Source organism: Tenrec ecaudatus, chromosome 7, assembly GCF_050624435.1.
Source record: "Tenrec ecaudatus isolate mTenEca1 chromosome 7, mTenEca1.hap1, whole genome shotgun sequence".
Lineage (NCBI taxonomy): Eukaryota > Metazoa > Chordata > Mammalia > Afrosoricida > Tenrecidae > Tenrec > Tenrec ecaudatus.
Window position 1 is genome coordinate 118,075,756 of NC_134536.1, and position 24,405 is coordinate 118,100,160.

The 24,405-nt window shown below is 48.9% G+C and overlaps 1 protein-coding gene and 1 pseudogene across 1 annotated transcript in view; one reads left to right on the forward strand and one right to left on the reverse strand.

Moving 5' to 3' along the window:
* Positions 1-4,939, reverse strand: part of LOC142452472 (CDK-activating kinase assembly factor MAT1-like) — a 45,839-nt pseudogene extending 40,900 nt beyond the window's left edge.
* Positions 4,940-4,949: 10 nt separating this feature from the next.
* ELOVL5 (ELOVL fatty acid elongase 5) overlaps positions 4,950-24,405 on the forward strand; it is a 77,906-nt gene continuing 58,450 nt past the window's right edge. Inside the window, exon 1 of the mRNA XM_075554969.1 lies at positions 4,950-5,120. The gene's annotated coding sequence lies outside the window, so the exon portion shown is untranslated. The remainder of the gene's footprint in view (positions 5,121-24,405) is intronic.

Here is a 24,405-nt window from a genome sequence, read left to right on the forward strand (position 1 = left end):
ATTCCGCTCCTGTGTAGACATCTGGATTCCCTGCTAGAACTTTTGTTGCCACTTAGAGTTAGAATGCAGTGTTGCCTTGGAGCCTGCTGCACATTTAAGAATAAACTTTTGTAAAAAAGAAGAAAAATCATACAATGTTTAGTTCTTCAAACTCAGCCATTTCTGTCTGTGAGGTCAGAGTGAACCTAGTCCAGAGCCTGCCAGGACTGTTCTTCAGTCTTTGTGATGCCCAGAATTCTGTACCATCTTGGAGTAAAGCAACTCATTTGAAATTTTTTTAAAAAGTGTATTATTTTTGTAACCAGCAAGGGAAAAACCACATTGAGAATTTGTCGTGGTTTAAGACTTTATCTTGGGCATGGCCAGTACTTGAGGAACTTGATCACATTGACCTGAACTCAAATCTTCGTCCTGCACTAACTTCCTGTGTGGGCTTGGGTACGCATCGCCACCCTTGCCCTTCTGTGGCTCCCTGTTCTCATCTCCGTTGGTCGAAAGATAAATGAGAAAGGCCTTAGCAATGTATAAATAATAAGGAGGCAACACATTGGTATCAAACTTGATTGCATCACAGTTGTTATTTCAGAAATAGTATATCAAGAGGAAGATATCTTAATGATTTACAACTTAATAATTCTTTGGTATTGTAACTTTAGTTACAGTCTTCATTTTTAGCACTTGTAAAACATTAAATATTCTTCTGGAAGGCATTCATTTTTTAGGATTTAACATTTCAAAAAAGAGGAAGAAGAAACATCTTTATCATGGGAAATAGAAAAATAACATATGTAATTGCATAATAGATAATTATTATATAATTATAAAATTATTGTGCTTCTCTTCCATTTAAGTCTCCGCCATGTAAAGACTATTGAACCATATTACTGATGTGTATTTCCATTACCCATTCATTCAAAATGAATAAGACTCACTGCCATCGAGGCTATTCTGACTCACAGTGACCCTGTAGGGCAAGGCGGAGCTGCCTCCATCAGTTTCTGAGACTGTAACTATTTACCAGAAGAAAGTCCTTCTGTCTCCACTATAACCACATGATCTATATTGCTATGAGCTGTTTCTAATCATTCTGTGATCACCTCCAAACTGGCCAATTACTCTTCTACAGGTCATGACCAACCCAGCAAAATCTCATCTTTCGTCTGTGGAGCAGCTGGTGGGTTGGAACTGCTGAGCTTGTGGTTAACAACCCAACACATCATCCATTACACCACCAGTCCTTCTCTTGACCCATTCATTCCATTGTTCATGTGTCCATTGAATCAATATTTAGAAACTAGACAATATTCTAAATGCTGAGGATAGAGCAATGAAAAGAACCCCTTTTCCTCTTTCAATGATGTTATGGGCACAGAACACACATGAACAAGTACATCAATAGCATGTCAGTTATAAATGCGGTTATATAAAGCACCCACACCAACAACAAAGCAAAGGGTTTCTAGACTGCAGGGCATTGTTAAGGAAATATTTCACATTTAAAAGGAGTAATAAGGAAACCTCACTGAGTGGTATCTATGACAAGAGCAGATGAAGCCTTGGGGATTTAGGGTTAGAGCATTCTAGGCTTGGGAGAACAGTAAGTGCAAAGGCCCAGGGGCAGTTCAGGGCACAAGAAGGAAACCATTGTGAGTACAAGGCAGGGTACCTTTAGAAACGTTCACAGGGCCACATGCAAGGATTGTGACGTTTACTGAACAGTTGATAGAGCATATTGAAAAGCCAGTGATTTGACGTGGCTTTGCTTTGAAGAGGCTTATTTATTCTACTTGCTGGGTTGCAAGTGACCCGTAGAAGCATAACAGGCCAACGAGGAAGCGATTGCAAAATGATTAGACAGAATTCCAGCAATGTAGACCAGGTGGTTATAGTGGAGATAGCAAAAAGTAAAGGGATCCTGGATATATTTTGAAGGTCAAATAGGCATAGTTTTGCTGCAGTGTTGGTTATGGAAGGTAAGAGAGAAGGTAAGCATGACTCTTAAGTGTTTGGATTGAGAAAATGGGTGAAGAGAATTGTCATCAACAAACCCGAGGAAGAAAATGGGTGAAGGAACTTGGGATTAAAATCAAGGACTACATGTTCTGCTTTGTTTGAGATGCCTTGTAGACATCAAGTAGAAAGTTCACCAATGGGCAATAAGAGGTGTTAGTCTTGAGTTCAGGGGAAAGATATGGGCCTGAGAAGTACATCTGAGTGTCAGCAAAGCATATAAACCCAAGCCAAACTCAGTGCCTTCCAGTGGATGCTGACTCAGCAACTCCATAGGACAGGGTAGAGTTTGGGTAGTACCATTCGGACCGTGTACCATAGCAGAAAGCCTCCTCTTTGTCCCATGGTGCGAGCTGGTGGTTTTGAACAGCTGACCTTGTGGTTAGCAGCCCACCATATACATAGCATTTAAAGCTGTGAGGAGATGTAACAGCAGGAAGCTTAGGTGTAGTGAAGTGAGGATGCAGGCCTCTTTGCTTTCCTAGTCCCTGCTGGGTACTTATGAGCCGAAAGAAAGTAGAGAAGACTGGACAATCCAGAATAGGTCACATTGGTCCAACTGATAATTCAATGCAACTGCTATTTGCCAGAGATTCTGGTAGCCACTGGGAAAATATGACTGACTGGACACAGTGTCTTCCAAGAGATCACAGTGTAGCCTAAAATAACTCCAATGAACACTCAAGGACAGCAATAGAGATAAACGACAGTACATATTTTGAAACAACAACGAAGAATTAAAGAGTAGCTAAGTAATAATAGTGGGAGGACGGTGCTGACTCTGAGATCTGAACAGAAAAATAAACCTTGTTTAATCTCCGTGTGTTCCCAGCAGAGATCAGCCATGCAAATGGAAACCCTCGGCTGCATGAGATCAACACATAAAAGAGTAAGGGGGAAAAGTAAGAAACAGGATGAAAAACAAATGGAGCGGGAGAGCAACCAAAACCACTTACATAGCAGCGTCCGTGGCATAACATGGCTTCCTTGTTGTTGGTTGCTGTGGAGTCGCTCCCCCTTCTGGTGACCTTTTGTACGATAGACAGGATGAGCGACCTAGTGAAGCATCACTTGGCCCTGCACCAGGAGGTGGATCCACTTAGTTCATTGAGGGTTTCCTTTCCACTTGGCCTGGGCGCTAGTCAACTTTTAATTGTCCATACAAGGGGGAAGAAACCTGACCGGCGAGTCGATTCTGACTCATGCTCACCCTAAACGACAGGATAGAACTGCCTCTGTGGGTTTCTGAGGCTGTAACTGTTTTATGGGAGTAGAAAGCCTCGTTTTCTTCCTGAAGAACAGCTGGTGGTTTCAAACTACTAACCTTGCCATAAGCAGCCTGATTTGTAACTGCTACACCAGCCGAGCAGGGGCTGATTACAGATTTACTTGCATCCATTTAAAGTCTGCAATGAATAATTACTCCGGAGATCCTACCACATCTTTGAAAATTTACTGATAGGTGAGGATAATTTTTTTTAAATTGAGTGTGGTTTTAAAATATGAAAAAATGAAAACAATGTTAAGACCCAGGGAGAGAGACTAGGGTAGCGTAACAGACTGGTTCCGATTGGGCCTTGGATTTTCGGCAAGATTAAAGGAGAAACCTTGTCCATCTCTTCAACCGCCTTCACCAGTCTGCAGGGATGCCCCTTGACAGAAAGTTCTGAAGCTGCGTAGTAGCATGTGCCCACTGGGGCACTTAGCAGCTGGCATCTGCAGTTGTAACAAAGCTGACCGGGAAGTGTTTACCCCAACATCCCAGCAATGACAATTGTCGTTCATACCAGCCCATAGTGTGTGTGTCACCTCACTGTGCTCCACCAGGTGGTTCTCAGAGGCTGCTTGTTTTCTCACGGAGGTCGATCACCATTGAGTGGACTTGGATCATTGGGTTTGCCACAGTTGCTGGGCATGTGGAAGTTTGAACCCCCAAGGACTCCTACATCTAGGGCACCATCTGGCAAACGTGGTATAGTCATCGACTCAAAAATCTCAATTATTTGTGCCTGTGTAAATTGCCTAATTTGTATATAAGTTGTAGACGTGGATGCCTCCTATGGAGGGGAGGTCCCTGCTGGCGTTTTGCTAATGGTGCTAACCACAAGGTCAGCCGTTTGAAGCCACCAGCTCCTCCGTGGGAGAAAAATGAGGCTTATGCAAAGATTTACATGATGAATACTTCCATGGTAAATATAGAAAAGCATAAAGTTCCCTGCATTAAGTGGTTGTTTGGGACAAGACGGGTACAAGTGGAGAAAGGCACCATTCCTGGCGATTGAGCTTTGGGTGGGGAAACCTCTGACACTAGGACTGCGAAGGCCGTGAATTGCCCAACTGTCAATCTCCTGTTTGCGTCCCGACGCCGCCCTTTTGTCTCAAGTTCCAGAAGTCTGTGTAATTAATTATAAACACGTCACTTACTCCACCTTCCCTTCCCTTTCAACCCTGTGGAATACTTTCCAGAGGAGAAATGAAGTTCCAAGGACGAAGAATTCTTAAGAAGAATCCCCGGTGATCCATCTCAAGGACGTTACGCCTTCTTGCAGCCCCAGCGCAATGAACTTGAGACTGACTAGGGTGGTCTCCGCGGGCAGTGAGCCCGCTCCAGGAACGCGCGAGAGACCTGGATTTCGTTGGCAGCGTGGGCGGCCCGGCTGCGGCGCCCACACGCGGCCACACAAAGCCGGTTCAGGGCCCGGGAGCTGCCCCGCTGCGATTGCGCAGGCTGAATCGGAAGAAAGGGGGCGTGCATCGGCCCCGAGACACGTGAAGCCGCGGGGACCAACCCCGGCCTCGGCTCCCCGCCGCCCGCGAGTCCGGAATTTACAATCACGAAAGTTCTATCGGTTCGCCATTGGCTCCGGGGCCGCATGACATCATAGCGCTTGATTCTCCCGTGGGGACCCCGATTGGCTGGCGGCGCCATTGTGACGTCACGGTCAGCCCACGTTCGGCTTGAAGACAGCCGGCGCCTTCCTCTTGCCAGCGCACCGGCTCCCCGCTGCCCGGCCCTGCCTCCGCCGTCCCCTCCTGCCCGGCGTGACGCGCTCGGAGCCGCGCATCCCGGGCGCCTCCCGTCCTGCCGCCGCTGCCCCTCGGGCCCGGAGGTAAGCCGTCGGCTGCGGGAAACTTGGCCCGCGGCGGCCGCTCGGCCACGGCACCGGCGCGCGGGCTGCTAGGCGCCGCCGTTAGGTCCGAGGATTCGCCGCCCGCTGCGCGCCCCAGCCCCGCGCTCCGCCCGCCGGGCCCCGCCGCGGGCAGCGGCTCCCGGGTGCCGGGCGCGGGCTGGGCGCCGCGCGGCGGAGTGGCCAGCCCCGGCGCGGTCGCACCTGTTCGGCGGGTGGCAGCCTCGGCGGGGGCTCCTCTGCGGGCTGACAGGCGCCGCCCGGACCCGGCACTGCGCCCCGAAGCCGGCGGGGCCGGGTGCGTTTTGGCGTGCGCGTCCCGCTGGGGGTGGGTTCACGGGCGGGGGCACCGGGGAGCTCCCTGGGAGGGAGAGCTGGCGCTGGGTTCGCAGCAGCTCCGAGGGGGCGCGGGGGAGAGAGGACGCCCCCCCCCACCGGCCTCTTCTCTCCGCTATCCCCCCGCGCGCGCCCCCGCCGCTTCCCCGGAGCTCCGCACCCCCGCAGGCCCCGGCACTCGGAAGGGGATGCGAAAGCCGGCGAGGAAGCGGGAGGGCGGGAACTCGGAAGCCGCGGGGCGGCCCTTGTCGCGAGCGCGGTGCGGGCGCTGCCCTGGCCGCGAGGGGCCGCTGCAAGAGCGCGTCCGGGGCCGAGCGATGGGGCAAGCGCCCTGTTAGCCTGTGCCCCAGAGCAAGACTCTTCCCGATCCCCTGCCCTCGGGCGGCGCAGCCCTGGCACCTCGGGCAAGAGCTGTCCCTTGGCACGGGCTGTCTTGCCCGTCAGGGGGTCCCTTCCCTGGGAGTTCAGCTCCTCTGCGGGCTCCTGGGTGCATTTGGAGCAGGGACCCAGCCCACGGCACGCCTTCTAAAGCGCACTGGGGAACCGCGAGGGAGCTTTGGGGGGCTGGGGGGAAGCAGCCGAATTTAGTTGGTAGCGGCCCCGTGGCAGGAAGTACATTGTAGGGTTATACGGAAGAGCTAAAGTTGCTTCGTAGGTTTTGTAATCCGTTCCCCGACCACTTGCAACATTAGGCCGGCCCCTGCCTTTATTCGTACATCTCAATCTCACCCAGGTGGTTCCATTGGCCACGGGCGACTTTTCCTTCGCGTTCCGCGTAAGGTTAGGGGACAAGTGAACCTTTGGAGACGTTTGAAACACTCCCCAGAGGTTCTGCAAGAAAGCGCCCTACCAGAAAAACAAATGTCGTTTCTTTTTTAGAGCCTTCTCCGGGAGAACGCGGTTTCCTCCGTGCTGTTCCTCTTTTTGCCTTGCCTTCGCCTTCACTTTCTAAGGCAAATGCAGTTGTCCAGGGTAGGGCTTTGCCGAGAAGCCCAAGTAGAAAGTATATTGATTCTTGATGGTCAGCTATTTCAAGGAAAGCATCTCCTAACCTCAACCCCTGGTCATTACCCTGACTCCGTTTCCCTGTCTGATCACAGTTTTATTCTCAGGACTTGGAGAGAGCGTCCACATGAAAGTGCCCAGCTCAGGGGCTGCCTGTTAGCGTTTCCTCCCTTCTCCTTTCTTGGAGGGAAGGGTATCATTTAGGGGGGTGGGTAAAAAATGAAGTTGTGACTTTTACCGAGTCAAGGGCACATTCAAAATCAGGTTTGCACAGACATTAATTCTAGTATCTTTTTCAAGTAAGCTTTAGAATCAACAGCTGCTGCTTTTTTTCTCTTCCCCCTTAGATAACTTAAGTTTAATGTTTTGTAGGACACCCCCACCCAAAAAACCCTCCCCAAAACTCTTTGCTTTCATTGATTCATGATCTTGTTTCTAGAGGCCTCTATCCGTGGGCATCTCATTTCAAGTTTTCATCGCTTTCTTTCGTTCTCCACCCCATCCCTTCCTTCTCCTTTTGGGATGCTCCTCGGTGCCTGCCGACTTCCCTTCCCAGGGGAACCGCTCCCCCATCCCCTCTGCCTTAGTGGATTCCAGCTCATAGTGACCCTCTGAGGGGTTCTGAGGTGGGAAACTCCTCTGGGAGCAGGTAGCCTCATCTTTGTCTCCTGTTGGCTCAGTTGACTTGTGGGTTAGCAGGCCTGCACTGACCAGGCCACACCTCCAGGGCTCCTGACTCTCCTGTTGTTGAAGGCCTCCAGTTTCTTTCTACTCACAGCGACCCACCCACGTACAAAAAAGAGCGAAACACTGCCCAAGACACAAAGTGCTTCTCACAGCACAGCTTGCTGTTCTTTTCATCTATCTGTGGGCTGCTAGAATGATTTCTTCAGTGGGCTGTGTTACCTCATAAAATTGTACCTCATCCATAGGGGCCAATCTGCACGTCGGCCCAAATCAACAATTGATCATCTCCTAACACGGTCTTAAAAACAGACACGGCCCTTTCGTTTTAGCCCTCTGGCTTGTTTCTGAGTGTCTGGAGGGCAGGGCTGTGGTGGAGAAAGGGTTGGATACAAAGATGACAATGTGTTCCTGAGAGCAGGAGCGTCTTGATAGGGCTACACTGCCTTTCCCCATATTTAATCGGCACAGTAAACCACAAGGGGATTGGAAGTGGATTTGTGGGGGACTTAACTCTGTATCGGGGAAAGCTTTATGGCAGAACTCCCCTTACTGGGTTCACTGGTCCCAGGTGAACTTACCTATCTCAGACAACCCTGAGCCACCTCCCCAGGAGATAGTCCAGAGGGCAGGTTCTCCATTGCTGTGAGCATACCTCAGGTGTTGACTTTGAAGATGGCTGCCTCCTGGAGCCCCTGCCACCAGGTTTGCATGTGAGGGTTGGGGACAGTGGGGTGACACCTGTCTTGCCTGCCACCTTCCAAAGAGAGTTCTTGACCCTGGAGTGTTTGACCTGGGCCATGGTTTCTTGGAGCAATGGAAACCACTCCCAGAACCAGGGAATTAAGGTTAAATCTCAGACAGCTGCAGGGAGGGCCCAGGGCGATGAGGGAGTTAGCCACTGTGTCTGCCTACAGTGCCCTGGAGGATGGCAGTACTGGGATGGTGAGATGAAACAAATATGAATCTGAATTTTGCCCTGCATCGGCGCTGAGAGGAAAGGTAGGAAAGAAGCTGTCAGAAAAGCAAGCACATGAATCATCAGCCACATGGTGAAGTGGCCCCATTGGTGGATGCTGTGAGCGGAAGTGGAAGGCAAGGTTTGAAAGTCAAGGTGTTGGTGCTGCCAATGACTCACATGTGTCAAGCTCTTGTGGTGTGTCCGTCTCTGGACTGAGCCCTGCACATGGTGGGAAGGCCAGTTTTATGTGTCAACTAGACTGGTTCCCAGTGGTTTGACAAAACACCAGACTAGTTACTATTTCATCATACGGACTGATACAATGCACTGTGATTATTTTCCCAAGAAGAATCAATCCATCCATCACTTGGAAGTGGAGTTTCTTTAGGGTGTGGTCTGCCTCCCAATTATAAATTGACATTTTGACAGACGTCTCCAGGCTGCTGCATAGCCTACGATTTTGGATTGCCAGCCATCTGTGTGCCTCCTCCCCTTTCCTTCCCTCCCTCATTCCCATAAGCCAGCAGGAGTCTCCAGCCTGTCTCCCAACCCATGAATGTTGGATTTGCCACCCCTGAAAATCATGTGAGCCAATTCCTTGAAATCAGTCTGTGTGTGTATGGTTTTGTTTCTCTAGAGAACCCTGAGACATGGTAGTTTGTATTACAAGCATTTGCTTTCGGTCGGTGGGGACTTTTAGACACTGCCTGTGGTCACACAGCATTACCCTGGTCCTTCTCAGAGACCTTTGGTAGTAGAGTACCACTGGCGCTTTTGAATGAGAAATCACAGTGAGCACTGTGCTCCTGCCGTGGAGTTTGCTGGAGCGTGTGTGGAGGATGGAGAAGATTGGGCGGAGGCTGGGGATGTAGAGAATGGCTGGCAGGTTGGGAGAGGGAAAGCCAGGACAATGAATCAGCTCAGCGTAAGCAAGCTGGGCCAGAGAGAACTGATGAATTGCAGGAGATTGTGTCTGGAAACCATTGGACTCCTGAGCAAAGAAGAGGTCACTTGATGGAGGGACAAAGTTCGGACAACAGGGAAAGGAGGAGGAATGTCATGTCGCAGGGTGGAAAGAGGGTAAACGATGGCCCATTGGAGGGAAGAGATTGCAGTGGATGGGCGAATTACAATAGGCATGAATTGTCGAAGGTGAAACTGTTTGTAATAGAACATTAAAAGTTAGCATGGTGTTAGATTCAGAAAACTGGTATCATGGAGGAGGCGCGCATAGCAGATGACCCTTTGACCTTTCTGCAAGTACCTGCTTCCACCATGTCCTACCACATTCAAAGCTTGCTCCCACTCCCCTCCCCTCAACATCTGGGTAGGGAGGTGTGGAGTCTTGAAATTGCTCCAGACACATCCCATCATTTTAACATTACTGACCTCAGGATGCTTTTCCTGCCTCTTCTGATGAAAAAGAAAGGCCTAGTTTTTTGTGGGTTTCTTTTTTGAATTTTCAGTTTCAGCTTTTATTTTTTTAAACATTTTATTAGGGGCTCATACAACTCTTATCACAATCCATACATACATCAATTGTGTAAAGCACATCTGTACATTCTTTGCCCTCATCATTTTCAAAGCATTTGCTCTCCACTTAAGCCCTTTGCATCAGGTCCTCTTTTTTCCCCTCCCTCCCTGCCCCACCATGAGCCCTTGATAATTTATAGATTATTATTTTGTAATATCTTGCCCTGTCCGACGTCTCCCTTCACCCTGAAAGGCCTAGTTTTGCTAAGTGGACACAGCCAGATGTTGACCAAAAAGCATGACCTGTGAGCCATGCCTCTTCTCGCCTTGGGGCCACTTCACTTCACATAAACATATGGTAAATTAACCCAACCTCGTGATGTGCAGGATTATGGTAAGGCACAGGCCTTTTCGTCTGTTGGCGTATTTTAGGAGAGTGAAGTCCTTTTGAGGAGATTGGAACTCATGTTTATTTAAGCAGGGAGCCGTGTTCTAACTGGTCTCCTGCCAGAAGACAGTCCTCGGACTTTGACCTCTATCTTTAAAACAGAGGTAAACTGCTGAAACAACTAGCATGGTGATTCGCAAAGCTCACGCTGCAGTTTCATTTTTCTACCAAGAGCACTCCTCTGATTCTGTTTGATCGCAGAGAGCATGAAAGCTGGAGTTATTTCAGTCTTAGAAATCTCAGCTCAGAGGTGAGCCGGTTTCATCTGTCGGTGGTTCCGGCCTCTCAAAGAGAAAGTGATTGTGCAGTAAAGTCCTCTGACCAAATTTTGAGTTCTTGTAGTGGAACCCCACAGCCCGAGTTCATCCCATAAATGTTATCATTCCCAAACTGCTTCCCACTGGATGTCTCCTCCCCGGGAACAGTGGTGATTGACTTCTTTGCATTTGCTTTTAGAACGGTGTGGCCCGTGGATTTGAAAGATAGTCCCACTTGGCACCCGCTTCCCTTTTCCTGCCAGTTCTGTCTAGAGTCAGTTGTGGGTAATTGTGTCCAGGCAGTGAACAGTGTATCTTGGTGGGCCTTGCCGCTTAACGTTCGAGTTTTGGACCTTTGTTTGAAGCCTTCTTGATGAGGGGGATTTAGAAAATAGTGTGTCGGACTTCCTCTCAATGGGAGAATAATCATTTCTGAAACCATACCTGCAGTTTTATTGCGAACTGGGTTAGCACTCTCCCTCTAGCCCAGGTTGGTTACAGTTTCCATGTCTGCGAGGTTCCACCTTTGCCATTTTCTTCCCGTTGCAAACCATCTCTTCTGAGCCCTCTGTATGAGAACAGCCAGCCTTTCACGGAGCTCTGGTGACACTGTGGCTTGGGCGCTGGGCTGCTCATTGCAGCACCGGCGGGGCAAACCCTCCAGTCATTACGCAGGATAAATCTGAGTTGGAATCGACTCCATGACAGTGGGATTTGGGTTTGGGTTTAGGGAATTGGCCACTCTGGCCTTTTTTAAAATCTAAGCTATTCTGAACCCAGAGGTACCTATTCACCTTTTCCTTGGCAAAGCAAAAGCTGTTGCAAAGTGATTGTTATGAATTTCTCTTTCCCCAAAGAATAGTTCTCATGATACCAAATTCAGTAATTATTCATTTGCTTCCCTGGGAGTTTGGCAGTGTTTTGCAGGTCCCTGGGGGTGATGTTCAGGGTCCCTGTGCTTCAGCCTGTAGCAGAAGAGACGTTACTGAAATATTTGAAAAACTTACTGATACTAACAGCTGTCCTTTGCATTCATTTATGTGCACCCCGACCCTTTGAGTTTGCTTCTGATAAATTCTGAACATTCATCTCTTCTGTGGACCTGAACGCTTCTTTTTTTTTAAAAATCATTTTATTGGGGGCTCGTACAACTCACCACAATCCATCCATCTCTGTGTCAAGCACATTTGTACATTTGTTGCCAAAATCATTGTTAAGACATTTGCATTCTACTTGAGCCCTTGGTATCAGCTCATTTTTTCCTATCTCACCCTCTCCCCTCCCTCACGGACCCTTGATAATTTATAAATTATTATTATTTTGTCATGTCTTACACTGTACGATGTCTCCCTTCTCCCACTTTTTTGTTGTCTGTCCCCCAGGGAGGGGGTTATATATAGATCCTTGTGGTCAGTTCCTTCTTTCTACCCCACCTGCCCTCCACTCTCCCGGTATCCCAACTCTTACCATTGGTCCTGAAGGGATCATCTGTCTTGGATTCCCTGTGTTTCCAGTTCCTATCTGTGCCAGTTTGTCAGGTAGAATTGGGATCATGATAGTGGTGGGGAGGAAGCATTTAAGAACTAGAGGAAAGTTGTATGTTTCAACAGTTCTACCCTGCACCATGATGGGCTCGTCTCTTCTCCACAACCCTCCTGTAAGGGGATGTCCAGTTGCCTACAGATGGGCTTTGGGTCCCCATTCTGCACTCCCCCTCATTCACAATGATAAGATTTTTTGTTCTTTGCTGTCGGATACCTGATCCCATCGACACCTCATGATCACCCAGGCTGGTGTGCTTCTTCCATGTGGGCTTTGTTGCTTCTGAGCTGGATGGCTGCTTGTTTATCTGAAGGCTTCTTTTAAGCAAGCAAAGCAGTAGGGAGCAGACTCAAAGCCTTTCGCTTAGCGTGAGTAACCACTTATGGTTGAAGGAAGAGTCCCCGGGCTGTGCTGCTCTCTGAGAGGTTGGAGGTTTGAGGCTGTCCAGAAATGCCTCTAAAGAAAGGCCTGCAGTCTCCCGAAAACCGCCCACTGAAAGCCCTGCGGAGCACCGGTCTACTCCGACACACATCCATTAGGTGGACTTGGCTGGATTGCAAGTAGTGTCTGAGTGAGTCAGCTACTCTATCCTTGGCGCGTCCGGTTCCTCTCTGCACCTCAGAGGTAATGGAAATGACTGCTCCAGCGCATGTGTGATGATTCACCTAAGTTAACCAGTGGAGGGACTTAGTGTGATTACCTGGTAAAAGGTTCTTCTACCGTACCCATTTTTGTTGAAGCATTGTTTGTAAAAGCAAAAGAGTGAAAGAGTCCGTCAGGGGAAAGTACTTGGAGCGGGGCGATAGACTACTCTGCAACTGTTAAAACGAAAAAGGCTCTTGCGAGGATGCTGTTCGTAGCTGCTTTGTTAGGTGCCATCAAGTCAGCTCCTGCACATAGCGGCCCTGTGCACAACAGAAGGAAACACTGCAAGATGCTGGGCCCTCCTCACCATCGCTGCTGCGCCGGAGCTCACTGATGCAGCCATGGTGTCACTCTGTCTGCTGGAAGACCTTCCTCTTTTCCACCGCCCTGCCACTTTCCCAGACACGATGCCCTTCTCTAGAGACCGGTCCTTCCCGACAACATGTCCAGCATACGTAAGACGGTGTCTTACCATCCGCACCTGTAAGGAGCACTCTTACTGCTGCCACCACAGGACAGTTTGTCCTTCTTGCCGTCCCTGGTTCTGTGGCTATTCCCCGTTCTCCAGCCGGAGAAGAGTAGCTGCCTGGCACCGCATCCTGGCGCTCTGGTGGTGTGTTGTTAGCTGTTGGGCCGCTCCGCAGCTTGAAACCACCAACGCCCTTCAGGAGAAGGGGCTTTCTACTCCCATAAAGGGTTATGGTGTCGGAAACTCGCAAGAGCAGTTCGGCCCTATCCTATTCAGCTTGGCAGTGAGTTTGTGTTTTTTTGAGTGCCTCATAACGGTTACTCTATGTTCATCTCGGCCTTAAAAAAACCCATGAGGCAGTACCTAATTTTTATTCTACCGTTACAGATGGATACATTATGGTATAGGCAGATGAAGCCACTTGTCCAAGACTCCACAGTTGGTAGGTAGCCGAACCAGGAGTCCCACCTGCAGGCTGAGCAGTCCTCTGCCAGCTGCCAGCTCTGCTGAGGGACTGTTGGACCTGCACAGTAAGCTTGGCTTTTGCTGGGGCTCCAGAAACAGACCCAGAGGAGACAGTTGAGTGCCCTAATCATTACATTCTGGAAGTTCACAGAATGGCCAACGGGACAGTCACTCAACAAAGATTTAAACAACGAAACTGAGCAGTCCTTTGAAAGGGTGATGTTTTGTTACTTCCCTGGGTATTTTTTAAAGACACAGTTGTTCTCTGACGTAGACATAGTCCGCTGCTTGAGTTAACCACGTGATCCTCTGGTGTTTCTTCTTAGGTCTTTTCGCCAGTGATAGGTTCTGTACATAGTGTTGCAGTGTGTCATTTGCTGGTATTATTCACAGATGTTCGAAGCTTGGATTTATAAAGACACTGATAAGAAAATGCAGCAATAGTGAAAACATAAAGGGAAAAGGCCTTTGACTAATAGTGGAACCAACATGTGATGGAGTTTTCTGGATAGAACTCTATTCTGCATTGGGGACCGCTTGTATTCTGAACGTGTGCGGCATCAAGTCAATTCCCACTCAGAGTGAGCCTCTATCTCAGGGTGACATTCCCCCCCAGGGCCTCATCCCCAGGTCTTTTCTCTCATGAAAGAGCTGGTGGGGTTGACGCACTGGCCTTTCGTTTAGCAGTCACCCTCTGTGACCACTGCCTGATCGTGGTCATCAGTGTCAGAAATCACTGTGCAGAAGACCGTTTGCTCATTGGCTGATCTTGTATGCCTGGCAAGGGTGTCCAGCTTCAGTTTCTTTACCTGGCCCCAAGCCCACATAGGTTTAGTTTGCAAAGTACAGGCCTACCTCAGAGACACTATGGGCTCAGCTCCATACCACCGCAACAAAATGAATAATCTCAAGAGAGTCATCCACATGTTTTGGTTTCCCAGTGCCAAGAAATGTTAATTTCTTACCGTAGTCAGTGCTGAGAGCACTTATGCTATCCAGTAAGCGGTGGGCTGCTAACCATCAAGGTCAGGGTTCAAACCCTCCAGTCACTCCCCAGGAGAAGGAAGAGGCCATCTGCCACAATGGAGATGCACCTGTGTGGAAACTGTGCGCAGGGTTACCAGGAGCCAAATCAAGTGTGTTGCAATCGTTTCCAGGTGCCGTCAAGTTGGTTCTGATGCACAGTGACCCCTGTGCACAGCAGAATGAAACCGCCTGGCCCTGCACCATCCTCCCACGTGGTCTTCTGTCTGAGTCCAGTGCGGCAGCTATTGTGTCACCCATCCTCTTTCCCCTGCCCCTCCACGTCACTAAGCATGGTGGCCTCTCCTGACAGCACGTCCAAAGTCTGTGCGAAGTCTTGGCATCCTCTACCATGCTGGCTCTCTTTCTTCCAAGACAGATGCTCCCCCCTCCCCGCCCCCCCAGTCTATTCTCCTTTCAATGTTCTTCACCAGCATTGTAGTTGAAATGCATCCGTTTTTCTTAGGGCTTCCTTAATCAGTGTCCAAGTTTCACAGGCATATGAGGGCATGGAAAATACCATGGCTTGGGTCAGGCCAATCTTAGTCTGCAACAAAATTGTGGCTTTTCGACACTTTCAAGAGTCTTGTGCAGCAGATTTTTGCCCAGCGCAATGCATCGTTTGAGCTCTTGACCGCTGCTTCCATGAGCACTGATTGCGGATCCAAGCAAGACAACATCCTCGACGACGTCAATCTTTTCTTGTATTGGTCCAGCTGTGAGGTTTTGGAGCTTCATTGCACTGAGGCGGCGTCATCCACACCGAAGGCCGCAATTCTCGATCTTTATCAGCAAGTGCTTCAAGCCTTCGCTTTGAACAAGGAAGGCTGTGCCCATGTGCGCATTGCAGCTTGTTAATAAGCCTTTCTCCAAACCTGATGGGGTATCCTTCTTCATATAATCCAACTTCTCTGATGATTTGCTCAGCATGCAGATTAAATAAGTATGGTGAGAGGATGCCGCCTGCCAGACCTTTTCTGACTTCAAACCACACAGTATTCCACACACTGCCTCTCGATCCATGGCCACGTTCAACATGAGTATAACGAAGTGATCCGGAATCCCCATTCATCTCAAGGTCATCCCTAGCTGGTTATGATCCCCGGTGTTGACTGTGCACGAGCCTCGGGACCAAGTTTGAAATACTGAGAGAAGGACCAAACTGGGACAGGAGACCCGAAGTGACCACTTACTGTTGCAGAAACCACACCAGTCTACTCACTCCACACGGGGTTGCCCAGGTCTTTGGTTAAACTTTGTTTTAATATGTGTCATATGCTAAGTGCCTGAAAATGAGGGGGGCCTGCTTATGAGACCTGAGAGAAGCTGGCTGGGAGGGAAAGGTGTCTGGAGCCCTGAAGGAGAATCTGCCTCTAGAATCTAGTCAAGAGATCCAGTGTCCTTTGGGTTTCTGTATAGGTCCAGAACACATCTGCTAGGTCATTGCCAAAACTCCCTGTGGGGGAGGGCTCTGCGGCCCCATGGTCTTTGGGCTATAGACGGATTTGTTGCCCACCACTTGCAGTTCTCTTGGGATTTTTTGACCCTTCTCAATCTTCTTAGTTTTTGTCTGGGTGGGACCACTGGATCTGATACTATGGCTAGAAATACCATCTTTCCTAAAAGAAATGCTCTTTAGAGGAAGACTTAACGACACGAAATATGACCAGGTGTCTAAACAGCTGCTGTTTTAGACACACTAGAAGAGGAAGGAAATGACTGTCGCTAGATGGTGTTTAAGGAGCCCTGGTGGTGTATAATGGCTAGAGAAAGCCACTGGCTGCTGTAACTGGAAGGTTGGTAGTGCGAACCCCGAGAAAGACCAGGTGATCTGCCCATGTAAAGCTGGCAGCCTAGAAAAACCAGGGGGCAATTCCACCCATCACATGGGATTTCTAGGAGTAGAAATTGAGTCGATAATGCCCATACCAAGATGATGTTGTTGCTCTTAAAAACACCACATTGCAACAGCCTATTTACTTTCTTAACTACGTTGTACCATCGCTTCCAGCCCTGGTGGCTTAGTGGATTACACATTGGGCTGCTAACCACTAGGCCAGCAGTTCAAACCTACCAGGCACACTGCAGGAGATAGGTGACACTTGCTGCCCCCATGAAGATCCACAGCCTCTGAAACCTAAAGGGGCAGGCCTGCTCTGCCCTATAGGGTGGTCTCTATGAACAGGAATGGACCCAATGGCCAGGAGTTTTTTTCCCCCTCCTCACACATTCCCACAGCTGAACAAGTGTTTTGAAATGCGGGTCGTTTTGAAAAGAGCAAGTAGGTTTCAATATCTCCCATGCCTTATTTACATTATGTAGGTTTGAATGAAAACTTCCTAAGATTATTTTCTCCTGATGTGGGTGGGGCGCATGACTATATTTTTACATTCTATTTCACTATCATTTCAACTGAGGCCATATCACTACCTCTCAATCTTTTGAGCAAATGAGCTGAAAGAACATGGTAATTTATTTAGAATATTCACATAATCACATCAGTTAAAAGACTGCAATCAGATAAGCATTATAAGTAGCTGCCCACAGCAGAAAATGTTGATTAAAAGCCTCTTGAGAATTTGTCTCCTAGCTATTTGCATTTGGAGTCCAGTAATTTAGTTGTTGAGGATCTGATTGAAGTAAATGACTGGCCTCCCCAGCCTTCAAGGGAACAGTTTGGGGTTGGTATGTACAGTTATTTTGACACCCATTATCTACCTTAACGATTGAGTATCTTCTCTACAAAAATGCTTCACCCACGGAGGATGTGATTCTGTGAGGCAGACCAGAGCCTTTCCAGAGAGCCCCATAAAGAAGGTATCTCAGGATCTCCATGTACCTAGGAGAATGCATGAAAAACACCGTATTCTCTTCCAGAGCAGCTGCTTCATATTTATTTACTCTCCAAACAGCATTGGGGTTTGGCATAGACCCAGTGACCCCAAGGGGAGCTGGCTTCAGAGTGCAGTGCACAGTGTGGTAGATGCTTGTCGGTGAGCTCTGGTACCGAGAACATTAGTCCAGAGAGTCCCATCATAATTTTTAAGAGAAATGGGGGTGAGGTATTCTAAAGGACATAGATTCAAGGTACTGTCGGAATCTACTTGACCACAAGTTCAAGTACCGAGCGACCCACTCACCCATCCATCCGTCTGTCTGCCGTAATTGCTCCTTGAACGCCAGACTCCTAACTTCCTTACCAGTTAGGTTCACCTGGATGTCTCAAAGACCACCATTCAGTAATCTTCCCAAGCCATCCAGCCGAGAACAAGGCTTGGGTCCTCGGCCTTATGGACGCCCCTGGCCTTCTGGGCTGACCACTTACTGGACAACTGTCGGTTCCTCCAGCTTCCTTTCTGGCTCTCCCCCTGTTTCCGGGGTCTGCTCTGTTGCCAGAGCAGTCTTCTGACATTGATAGGATCATCTAATACCAGCTTAAGGACTTCCTTTTCCTCCCTCTGCACGTAAGCCCCTCTTTGAGTCAGCTCCATGCCCTGCCACTTGCCTCCCTGCACCTTTTCAGGAGGACGGAGCCCACCAGGGTCTTAATCAGTGCACTAGTGTACCGCTTGGGTCCCATCTCCACACCATACATGCAGTATCTGCTTGTTTTCCTCAGCAGTCACCCCCACCAAAAGCCAACAGAACAGATGCAAAAGCAAAGCAAAATAATGACAGAACATGCCCCGTTCTTCCTTAGTCAGCCCTTCACATCCTAGAGCTTCTGATCCCTCTTTCGGAATCTGATCTCCGAGCCCTTCCCCGCTCCACTGATGAGTGCCTACGCTCTCTGGGCCCCTGTCACCATTCTTAAAATGAGCTGCGCATGAGCTTGCCTGTTCTCGATTCGTGAGAATTAGGCAAGGCAGGACTTGTATGGTGCTTTGCACAGGCTCTGGCATGCGGCAAGCTTAGCTTTGAATCCTTAGTGCCTGCACACTGTCTGGCAGGTAGTAGGCGTTTAGTAATGATTTGCAAGAATGTCTCTCTAAATACATGAATATTTCTAATATAACATGGGCTGACGGTGGTCTGAAGCTCTGTAATGGAATTCAGCCTTCCAACACCTTGATTTTAACCCATCCAGGCCCACTTTTGACCGCTGATGAACAGGACTGTGAGATAATACATCTGTGTTTCAAGCCACTACGATTGTTCTAATTTGCTAAAGCAGGCATCGAAAACGGATCCAGGTATCCCTCTTTTCAAAAGTTCACTGTACGCCACCTGCTTTTGCGAATGGAAAGAAATCCCAAGAGCATTGCCACTTGCTGGAGAAAGGGGCAAGGCAAAACCAGCTTTGAAGAGGCAGTGAGTACCCTGAGTACAGAGAGCTCGTGGCCAGGGCTCCTGCCGCCTGAGAGAGCGTCACTTGGCACAAGCCAGCGGAGCTTTGAGCTGCCTGTGACCGCCATCTGAAACAGCCAGATCCACCGCCAGGGAGCCGATCCCAGCTCCTTTCATCCGAGGCTGTACAGCTTGCAGGAGACAGCTTCCTCTTCCTCTTCTGGGGCTTTGGGTCCCCAGACTTGCGTTAGCAGTCCAGGGCTTATGTGGCAGTGCCTCCAGGGCTCCTCGGTGATCCCTGGATGTTAGTGCCATGTGGTATGATTGATGGTTATTTTGGAGGTCTAGGAATACTCAGCTTTTCGTGTCTATGTCAGTGGTGATTGCATCTCCGATTTATGCCGTTGTGGCTTACAGACGGTTTCATAGGCATGCCCTCTTTTGGGGAGCGGGATGTTGTTTGCATTGGTCAGTAGTTGCTTGCCAAGTGGATGAGAGCTGTGCCTTTCAGAGAGGGGGGGGGCGTGTTCTGGAGACCAGAGGCCCCTAGAAGAGCGTTCTGGGTAAGAGGTGGCAAGGATGTGAAGCTGGGTTGGGCAGTGGTACGAGAGGTGGTGGGAGGCCAAGAAGGCAGAGCCATCGAAGAGACCTGGCCTCCAGTAGAGGGGTCAGGGTCAAGCATGCTGACTGCTGGGAAAGAAGGACTGTGCGCTAGTAGCAGAAAGAAGGAAATCCGAGGGAAGATGATGAGATCCGTTTTGGCTTTTTGAGTTTGAGGTCAAGTTGCCCCACACACAGGTGGAAAGCGATCAGATGGAAACCGGTCCAGGAGGTTGAGATGGGGAGATAATGGATTGGGTCTGCTTGGCCGTGATTGATGATTTCTTTTCTTTGGCTTTATCCAGTGAAAAGAGACAGTTTTCCTTTTAAAAGAATTAAAATTAGAAAATGTCTCTAATGGTTAAACTTTGTTTGCTTTCCTTTCGCCATGCCCTGACTTTAAAAAACAAAAATCAGTTAAAACTAAATAAGTCATTGCTGTGTGCTCCCAAGGAGAGTCTCTCGGGGACCCGATCAGACCGAGCAGAACTGCCTGACAGGCTTGTCGCCCGGCCCCTTCTCTTGCCGGCAGGAGGGGCTGCACGTTGGGCTGCTCCTTGCAGGGGAAAGAGGAGGCTTTCTGCTCCCACACGGAGCCACAGGCTCAGAGAAGCCCACAGGGGCAGATCTGCCCTGGATCCCAGGGCCGCCATGACTCAGCATCGACCTGAGGGCAGTGAGGTTGGTGTTTGGGATGGGGCTCTTCCAGGCTGTGATCTGTTCTCCCTCAGAACCGCAAACCCTCACCTTTGGGTGAGCCGCTGAGTACTTAACCTCTGTGCCACCAGAGCGCCTTCAGTAAATTATCAGTAAATACAAATAAACTACGTAAAAACAGCGGTCTCGGGTCCAACCTTGTCACATTTTACCCAGTGCTGTAGTCTTCTTCTCAGAAGCCTCTCTGACCCTGGTTGATCTCTTCACCCAGCAGCTGCCCCAGATGACATGCTCCACCCACCCCACCCCACCCAAGTGGACCTTAGCCGCTATCAGGTCTCCTCAGCTGAGTTGGAGGGGGGTGCTGCACACAAACGGGGTGACTTGTGCTAGGAAAAGGGACATGGATGTTGCACGCCCATTTTCACACTGTCTTTGAAAATAGCACTTGGCCATTATGGAGGGCCTGCTTGCATTCTAAATGTATATGACTTCAGAATTTGTGTGTTCTTAACCTGGTTTTAGGGCTTGAATTTACCGCCCATTTTCTGAAAAGTAAGAGGATTTCAGAGTCCCTGGAACGTGTTGATGTTGGACTTTAACCTTTAATGTCCCGCTGCCTCTCTCACCTCTCTACGCCGAGTCGCTTGTGTCTCCTTGAGCCCTCACTTCCACCTGCAGGTATTTGCAACACGTAATTTGTTCTTACAAATAAAAAGACTTTTCCAATGAAGATTGCACTGAACATAATGTGACATGCTTATATCCTCTAGCGACACAAGGCACGACCAATCATGGAATGACATCCATCAGCCACACATGAAAAGCGCTGGAATTCTGGTTGGAGCTTACGCTTCATTCTTTAGACAAGGGAATAAGATGGGAACAAGACCTCATTCATTGTAGGTTGATGAGCATTAAGCATCCTGGTCCCCTTCTGGCATGGATTGGGTTGTACCCCCCTAAAAGGACGTTGTAAATCTTAACCTCTTACACTTGGGGTGATCATTCCATTTGAGAATGGCGTTTCTCTTAGTGTGTCATGAGGCAGGCGTATGAGGTACCGTATATACTTGTGTATAAACCGAGTTTTTCAACACATTGTAAATGCCGTTTTTGTGGTACAATTAGGTGGCTCACTGATACTCGGGTCGGCTTATGCTCGAGTATATTCGGTCTGTCACTTTCCTTTGAGATACAGAAAGAGAAGGGAGAAAAAAGGCAGGGACGGGAGGAGGCAGGTAGCATGCCACAGGAAGATCACCAAGGAGCCAAGGGATAGAGACGGGAGCGTTAAGGACATACCTCAGGAGCTGACAGAGAAATCCCGGCCCCAGTGCCGGGGCACTAGCTTCCTAAACGGTGAGAAGATAAATCTGTGTTTGTTACAGTCACCACTTGTGGTACTTTTATTACAGCCACACATGATAATTGATATGTTTCCTTTATTATTTTGATTAATATAGGTTAATGTTTGCTAAATAGTGGCTTATCATTGACATTAATTCATATTCATATAAAACATCCCTCAAGACATCTGAAAGCAAAAACTGAGTGCTGCAAGATTAAATCATAATAATGGGGGGGTGCAGAAAAGGTGTTCGTCCTCTTCTTTCAACTGTACTCTAAAGCGGTGGTTCTCAACCTTCCCGATGCCGCGGCCCTTTCATACAGTTCCTCATGTTGTGGTGTGACACCCCACCCCCCAACCATCAAATTATTTCCGTGGCTACTTCATCACGGTCGTTTTACTACTGTTATGAATTGGTCGATCGACCCCCAAAGGGGTCGGGATCCACAGGTTGAGAACCGCTGCTCTAAAGGAACCTTGGTGGCAGAGTGGGTCATATTGGGCGGCTAACCAGTCTCTTGAAATGAAGTCGGGTCCGGTGGTGCCCTGCCCCGGGAGACTATCTACTTGGCTTACAAGGTACTTGTCTAATGCTTTTCTAAGCTGAGAAAGCAAATAGAGGGAGAGAGCATTTTGCAGCGTGAATCCTGTACACGTCTGCCCTGTGACGGAGACCTCACAGAGCTCCAGGGTCCGTGGGAGTGCGGGTGGGCCTTCGTCCGAGGCACGGTGCAGCCTGGAGCAGGAGGTGTTCTCGCTCAGAAACTGTTCTCTCAAAGGAGTCCTCTTGCAGGGCTGCAAGGCGTGCTTGGAGATGTGAAGTGTCACTTCCAACTTCTCATTTTGGGGAACAGGGCAATGCCATGTATTTTGTTTCTTCTTTATTCATGTTTGTGCTGTCCTCTTTGTCCAGAACTCTGCTGGCCTGTTTTTCTTTCTGCAGCCCAGACTCGGCTTTCCTGCTAGGAATGATGTTCCTGGACGGTGGGAGGACAGTGCCTATGATTGAGGCTCTGTCTAGAGAACTGGGAGGGGATGGGTGCAGATAGCAACGGCCCTTGGCTGCAGCATGCTGGGGAACATGCCTCGGATCCTGGCTGCATGGCGGTCTGTCTAGGGGGCCATATTGATTTGTCTGGGGAAACTAGAATGCTTACTGTGAGTCGAAGAAGCTAATGCCGATGATAATCCAATCAGTTGATCAATCCATCAGTCCATCAGTTATTCTCTCACTGCACTTGAGCATTTGTGTGGGCATTGGAAGTTGAATACACTCTGTTTGCAGTCCCACCTAAAGTGGTTCAGTCACAGGAAACGTGATCCTCTTGTTCCTTCTGATGTGAAATTCTAGGGTTTTGGTGAAGGAGAGTTTCCATAAGAGAGTCACCCTCATTTGGAAGGGGAATTAGTTTCATGCTTTGGCTCTAAAGAGACTTTCAGAGTTCTTGTAAAGCCCGTAGAGTTATGTGACTGTCAGCTCACCCCCGTTTGGTAGTGGTGACGCTCGCGTTGCCATACATTTTGACAAGTTAGTCCTGAATTGGATTGTGTCTCTTGGACACAGCAGTCCTGACCCATGTACCTGTGGCGGTGAGGCCAGGGCAGTCTAAGTGGGGTTTGGGAGATCTAGAAAGAGTAGATCCAGTACCAAAGTGAGCAAGGTGCTAATTGGAGGTTCCCCAAGAAGTTCAGAAAGAAGCTGAGAGACACAGGGCCTTTCCCTTGAGAAGACCGATGGCTTTCCATGGAGCCACCCGTGCACCAGGTTGGGACATCTTTTAAAAAGCTCCACAGTAGTCCCGGTGCTGCAGTGGTAATGAGTTGGGCTGTTAACATCAAGGCCAGCTGTTCAAAACCAAGCTGGTGCACGGGTGGCTCCATGGAAAGCCATCCGTGCACCAGGCTGGGTTGGCTAGAGCACAGATCCATAGACACGTACCTGCATAAGAGAGAGCTTTAAATTGAGAATTAATTCTATATCGAGAAAACACCCCAGCCCATTTCAGCGAACTCCATAAGTCCAATACTAGTCCGTAAGTGCCTCACCAGTCTCACACAGTCACAGGCACTGATGCCGAATTTGGGAGCATCGCAGGCCCGTGGGTACAGAGCCACGTGGATCTAGGTCTGTCGGTGGTAACATCACAGGCAGCTCTTGATGTGGCCAGCGAGCTGGCAAGTGAAGGCAGAGAGAGGAGGGGAGGCTCCCTGCACCCTCCGTATGGGAATGCCGTGCTGTAAGGAGGCTGGCCGTTTGAATACTATTCCTGCACTCTGTCTGCCAAGTTGACAGGAAACGATGGAACTACCACCCTCCAGAGAGAGTCACGGTCGCAGACGCGCACAGGGCCATTTCTGCTCTGCCTCACAGTCCTCAGGACTTGGTGGCAGTGAATTTGGTTTTGGTTTGATGACAGATTTCTGTCAAACTCATCTAGGTGTGGAATTTCTGTCACTGCAGACTAGATAACCAGTAAGCACTTACATCACAGACCACCTCTAATTCTCTTAATACGTTATTCATGATTGTTACCAGTTTGCAAAATGGCAATATTTTAGCCTATTTGTATGTGCGTATTCAGTTTTTAGAATGAAAATCCAAAGCAGAGATGTCTTGTTTTATATATCATTAGGAGCTCATACAACTCTTATCACAATCCATACATACATCAACTGTGTAAAGCACATTTGTACATTCATTGCCCTCATCATTCTCAAAACCTTTGTTCTCCACCTAAGCCCCTGGCAAGCAGAGATGTCTTCCATGTTTGTTTGTAACTTCAGATTCTGTGAAACCTAAGTACCGATATACATTTTGGTACCTGAGCTAGTCTGTTTTCAGATGCTGAGATCGTCCCTGAAATACCTGTCGCATGGTCCAGTGTAAGTATAGTAGCCACTAGCCACCTGTGGTTAGGGAGCATTTGAAATGTGGCTAGTGTGAGGGGGAAATCAATTCTTTAGTTTTCTTTTTATTTAAATGAAATTTAAATAGCAATATGTGACGAGTGTCTGCTTCACTGGACAGTCCAATTCCAAGAACAACTGGTTGCTCTCCATTGGA